The sequence below is a fragment of the Micropterus dolomieu genome, linkage group LG20, assembly GCF_021292245.1.
Source record: "Micropterus dolomieu isolate WLL.071019.BEF.003 ecotype Adirondacks linkage group LG20, ASM2129224v1, whole genome shotgun sequence".
Lineage (NCBI taxonomy): Eukaryota > Metazoa > Chordata > Actinopteri > Centrarchiformes > Centrarchidae > Micropterus > Micropterus dolomieu.
The window spans coordinates 1,551,745-1,557,744 of record NC_060169.1 but is presented as its reverse complement, the minus strand read 5'-3'; the positions used below and the strand labels follow the sequence as shown (position 1 = coordinate 1,557,744).

The following is a 6,000-nucleotide window of genomic DNA, read 5'->3' as shown; positions in this document are numbered from 1 at the left end:
ACCCCACAGCACCCCCAACGCCCGGGGCTCCAGGGGTAGGACACGAGGCCAATGAGAATCTCTCCCACTCCTTCAACCCCTCTGCCTGCCTCTGTAAATGTATTGTTTTGTGTTGGATGCATGTCATGGATTGTGAAGTGTTGTATGGTGGAGTGAAGATAAGGTGTGTGGTAACTAAGGTGCAGAAAGTTTTATATTTTACAGTTTTCATACGTTATTTCATCACTAAATCCAATTCTAATAAGTGGGTCTGACGGAGGCTACCCTCACATGGGAAGCGCTCCTCCCATGTGGTTGCACTTCTGAGAGTTAGTTGAAGTGATGAGCTCATGCTAGCGTGCCGTCTTCGATATGATGCCGTCTGTGTGTGTCCACAATATTCAGCGTTTTATAGTTAATCCCATTTTCTTTTGTCATATTCCTCTTCTTGTCATGATCCTGTCTGTGTCTTGTTTGGGAGTCTGAGTTTAGTTGCATGTCCTTAGTTCATGTGTCGGTATTCATTCCTGGTCCTTGTTTGTATTATTGTGATTTGGTCTGCTCTGTATTCTGTGTCTTAGCTCCTCGTTCTGTGTCTCGGTTTATGTCTTAGTGTTTTGGGTTCTTTCCTGTGTCCAGTATCAGTTATATAGTCTGTTGTGTTTTTGGGTTCACTCATGTCCGTCTCTGTCTTGTCTGTCGTCTAGTGTTCGGTAACCCTTGTCATGTCTTTTACCCCAGTGATCCCTCTGCATGTCTGTCTCTGTCTTCCTCTGCTCGCTCTCTCCCTACCTGTGCCTCGTTAGCCTCATGTCTTTCACCTGTGTTGCTCCCGCCCTGCTCGTTAGTCCCTGTCTGTATATATACCTGGTGTTTCTGTCTTGTCCTTGTCGGATCATTGTATGTTGTCACCCTGAGTTGCAGTGTGTGTTTCTTGTGTCGTCAGCTTCACTCGTCGTGTCTCCGTGTTTCCCTGCTCGTTTTGGTTTTCTGTTGGACAACCTTTGTTTTGGACTTAGTCTTTCAGCCACTCAGTTTGTAAGTGTGCTCACCTTTTGTTTAATTAAAACCCTCAAACTATACCTGCTCCACTCTGTGTCCTGCGTTTGGGTCCTCCAACCTGCTTAACTCAGCCACCCATCGTAACACTTCTCAGGAGAGTCACATAATAACAGTTCAGTTTTAAAATTCTTACCTTCCATCAGCGGGTTGTCCAACCTTAAATTCATCAAAACGACCCATAGACTGGTCACTCTTCAGGGACACACAGCTGGGTTCAGGAGGGTCTGGTTTCTGTCGTTGCATCCTGATGAACAAACATTTGACTAATGAACGAGTTTAAACTTGAAAAAGATTTATTCTGACCAGTTTTTAGAAGCAGACAGAAAATCAGTAAGAAGACAGGATGAGTGAAAAATGAGAGATGCCGTCTCATCTTAGTTGATTAGCTGAATATTCAGTCGCCGGAGTGTGTTCATTAGGAGAGATCGAAGTTGATTATTGGAAGCTGTTAATCAATAGCTCAGTGACAGATATGACTGCAATGATGTGATTTGAGTGAGCTCTGACATGGAGAAGAGTCATGGATCTCACCTCTGAGCTTCCCGTTCCCCCTCCTCTCTGTCCTCAAACAGCAGGATTCAGATGTCCCCTAGCTTTTGCTCCACTGGGTGCATACTGTATCCTCCAATTTGCAGGTCTGTCCTCTTCAATTGGTCCAGTGCAGGAAGGCCAAACTGGACATCTTCTAGTGTGAACTTGATATAACTGTCCAGCCAGGAGCACCAACGAACCAGCGGTATTGACGATCCTAGCTAACGATCCCACAGAGGTTAAATAGCTGAGTTTCCCTGCCAGTCAGTCAGAACTGAAGTAGTCTCTTGGATGAGGGACGAAACGTCTTCTAGGTTTCTTCAACCAAGTCCAGTTGCCCGTGTCTTAAACCTTCTTTGGATTCATACATGCTCAACATCAGCAAAACTCAGGAGCTGATGGTTGATTTGAGGAGACAGAAAGTGAAAACACAATGATTACATCAAAGGATCTGAGGTGGAACAGCAACATCTAAACTCTTTCTAACATTTCGTCTCCAGTCATTGACAGAAATGGAGAGGACAAAACATGAGAAACACTTCTCAGCAGAACACAATGTAATTCAACAGCAAACTGCTGCCTCCAGAATGATCACCAAGCTCAACCAACACCTCGCCTCTCCACATTAATACATATATATATAATAATATGTTTATTACACTATACAGAAAACTATGTTATTGTTTTATCACATATCTATATTAATACTGTGACGCCCTGTGGGGTCACGAGCGGGTGTGGCCTGTCTCTCTCTCTCTTGTGGAGGAGGGGCTGATTGTAGTGGCTCTGGGCACCTGGGCTAATTGCCCTCGTAGAGTATTTGGGATTGTTTTCTCATTCGGCAAGGGGCTGCTGTCAAGACCAGATCAGACCTCCCTGCGGGAGTTTGGTTTTCTTTGGTTGCGTTGTGGTATTTGTTTTGTTTGCATGCTACAACACCTCCACACATGCAACCATCATCCTGCACAGACACTACTGAAACCACAGTCTACATACCTCATACATAAATTATGTTAATTTGAAGTAACTATTGATTTGGCTTATTTTTGTTAAATAAACACATGTTAACCGTTTACCATGGTGTGTCTCCCTTTTGTTGTGGCCTTTTGAGCCAGGTCATAACAATACAAACAAACACTATGTACTTCATTATATTTTATTCTGGTGTAAACTGTGTATAGTAGATGGTATTATCATATTTCTCTCACAGGTTTGCAGCTAATCACGCCACTGTGTAACCTGAAACAGTACTGCAGAGGAACAACATTGGTCAAAGTCCTGTATGTATGTGTACTATGGGTTTTGTAATTTAAATGTTCTTTCATAGTTTCTATTTTAATTTCTAATTTTATTTTCACTTTTACTTCTTATGTATTTATTTCTGACTCCTTGTCACAAGAATTAGCCTGATTTGTTAAATATTGATTTGTTGAACTGAAAGAAAAATACTCAGTAATGTTTCATGTGGACAGTCATATGTCCATAACAGTATATCTACACAGGAGCGTTTCAGCCACGTTTTTAAGTCTGTCTGATGTAAATTTATTTTATTAAACACAGCTGTCAACACGGGGCCCTGCTAGTGACCTTTACTCAACACTGTGCCTGAACGCATGACAGGCGGCTCCCCCGGGGGCCAGAAGGCCTCAAAAATAACAATCCTCTGAGCCATAACTCAGTCAAATCTGAACACACAGACATGAAACACATTAAATCATTATCTCTCTGTCCGTCATGAAGAAACGTCCAGAAATCCACTTAGAAATCTGAGAAAGATGCTGCAGAACCTGCCCGAGAATATTCATGTTTAAGTTTTGCTACCAGGAGCTGCTAACAGCTGATTCAGCTTACTGCTGATGGGAACAGTTTGATTAGATGTTAATAAATATAGGCAACAAAATGGCCTAGGTAACTGTTAGCACCGAGCTGAGCCCTTCAGCACAAACGTCTAAATTTTCAGCTTGGAAACAGAGAGCAGCTGAGAGGCTTTAAACTCTGAAAACTGTCACTTACCAAACCTTCAACATGGAGACAAGATCTGCATCACCACGAGGGACAGAGTGAAAGTTCACAAACGACTGAAACAACAGGAAATAACCACAGAGAGAGAGAGAGAGCAATATTTCCTGCTTCAGCGCACATATGAAGACTTTAGAACAAAGCCCTTTACTTAAACATGAATTATATACAGTAGACATACCACACACACACACACACAAACTGTTGAATTTAATGTATTGTATTTTTTCTCATCTTATTATCCTTGAAACTTTGGCAATATTGTTCACCTGACATTCATACCAATAAATCACACTGAATTAATTAATCACCAACCAGGTTAATTATATTAACATTGTCTATAGCAACTTGATATATTTTAAAAATTGCAATTCTGAGGAATTTCAATAATAATTAAAAGAATGCACTGAATACCTAATCCATCCCCCTTCCTACCTCACAGACCTCCTCCACCGTCACAATCCCTCCCGTAACCTCCTCTCCTGCGACACAAACCTCCTCTCCCCACCAATCAGCACCAAGCACCGTACATGGGGGGACAGAGCTTTCACCATCGCAGCGCCCTCCCCGTGGAACTCTTTACCCACGTACACCCAAGAATGTAGCGACATGGACTCTTTCAAATCACTTACCAAAACCCCCCTCTTTAGACTAACTTTTAACCTTTTAAATAATGTTATATTGTTACTGCTGTTTGTTATTTATACGGTCGCCCCTATGCTCTTTCTTTTTTGTATCATGTTATTACTTATGGTTCATATATTTTTCTATCTATGTTTTTGATCTGTTTTTAAATGTATATAACTACTGGTTTTATTGTATAGTGTCTTTGAGTGTCCTGCAAAACGCTATAGAAATAAAATGTATTATTATTATTAAATATTTCTTTTACTCTGTTTTTCTGTGATAACAGGATAATTTTCTTGTGATCTTGAGATAACAAACTAGAGCTGATTACAGGGGGTCAGCAGGTGCGTTTCTTTAGGATAATTTCCAAACTCAGTTGGCAGCGCGCAGGACTCCCTGCTTGACTGTTTGACTCCCACTCTAAACAACTTTTTTTTCTCTTTTTTTGTGTGTTTTTTATTACCCTCTGCAACAAAGTTGTTATGAAGAGATTTAGGGGAATCCAATCACACATTTCCCGAAGGTTATTTCAAAGGTTCCGAAATAGCCGTCAGGAAATGTGTAACGTTAAATGGATTCCCCTGAATGAGAAGCGCAGGAATTTCCTCTGCCTGGGAATGATGGGGAAAAGAAAAGTCGTAGGTTGATGGATGTGGACCAATTGCCGGGATGCACACAGTCCAGCACGTGCTTTATTGTGAGCAGGTGAAACAGTCTCTTCATAAGAGTTGAAGAGGATTATGAAAAAAAATAAAAATAAATTGGTCTTCAATGAGGATCAAACACACAAACCAACTGAGCTAACCAGTGAGACTACAAACTGGAATTATCATTAAGAAACGGTCCTGCCGAACCCTGTGTTAAACTACCGTTTAGTTATAATATTTAATAAAAATATATATTTCTTACAACGATAAATTCAATAACTGATATTGCAGAATGAAGCAATGTGAATCTTTTGTAATCAGCTAATGGAAAATCCAGTGACCATCAGTCTTTGGAGTTTACTGAAGAACTTTCAAACCCTCTGACATCATCATTTAAATGGCGACGTGGGACAGGGAGCGACTGCCCATTGGCTATCCTCCAGACTATGGGAAGTTCACAGTCAATTCAAGCAATCTTCCTGGAATAACAACAGGAAGAATTTCGGGGGGAATACTAATTTGGTTTAAAGTTCAATATACAAATCCCATTGAACTTGTTAGAGAAGGTGAAAATTAGACAGTATATGGCTTCAATTAAAAAAAGACCAGACCTCCAACACCCAGCAGCACAATGCAAGTTACACAAAGAGATTTAAAGTGCTAATAATATTAGTAACAAAATAATATTCAAGGACCGCGGAACCGCTAGGGCCGGTAAATGTATTGCTGATTGTGTCACGTGATGTAAACACAACTTTTCACACACGCAGTCCACTAGTAAAACTCTCTGTACTTGTATCACGCCTCACATGGATTCAGTTGCCTGTCTGGTTTGTTGTTGACATGATCAAAGAACCACAGTGTTGAGTAAAGTTTTTGTACTAACGACAAGATCTCCCACTTCACCACCACCCACACACAAGCAGTGATGGTGATCAGATGAGAAAGTCTGTGATCTTGGTTTTACAACATCTTACAGAAGATATAAAACCACAAGAAAATAACAGAACAAAAGATAGAAAAACAAGAGAACTTTTGAATTTGAAATGACTTTACTTTCCATTTTCAAGGTACAAAACAAAAAAACATACAAACAGGGAAACGTGTCCTATAAATTCATCTAAACCATGGAGAT

At 40.6% G+C, this 6,000-nt stretch overlaps 1 protein-coding gene across 1 annotated transcript in view; it reads right to left on the bottom strand.

Annotated features, from left to right (window-relative positions):
- The window catches only part of LOC123958575 (NACHT, LRR and PYD domains-containing protein 12-like), a 52,441-nt gene that overhangs the window by 8,775 nt on the left and 37,666 nt on the right, over positions 1–6,000 (bottom strand). The gene's annotated exons all lie outside the window — the stretch shown is intronic.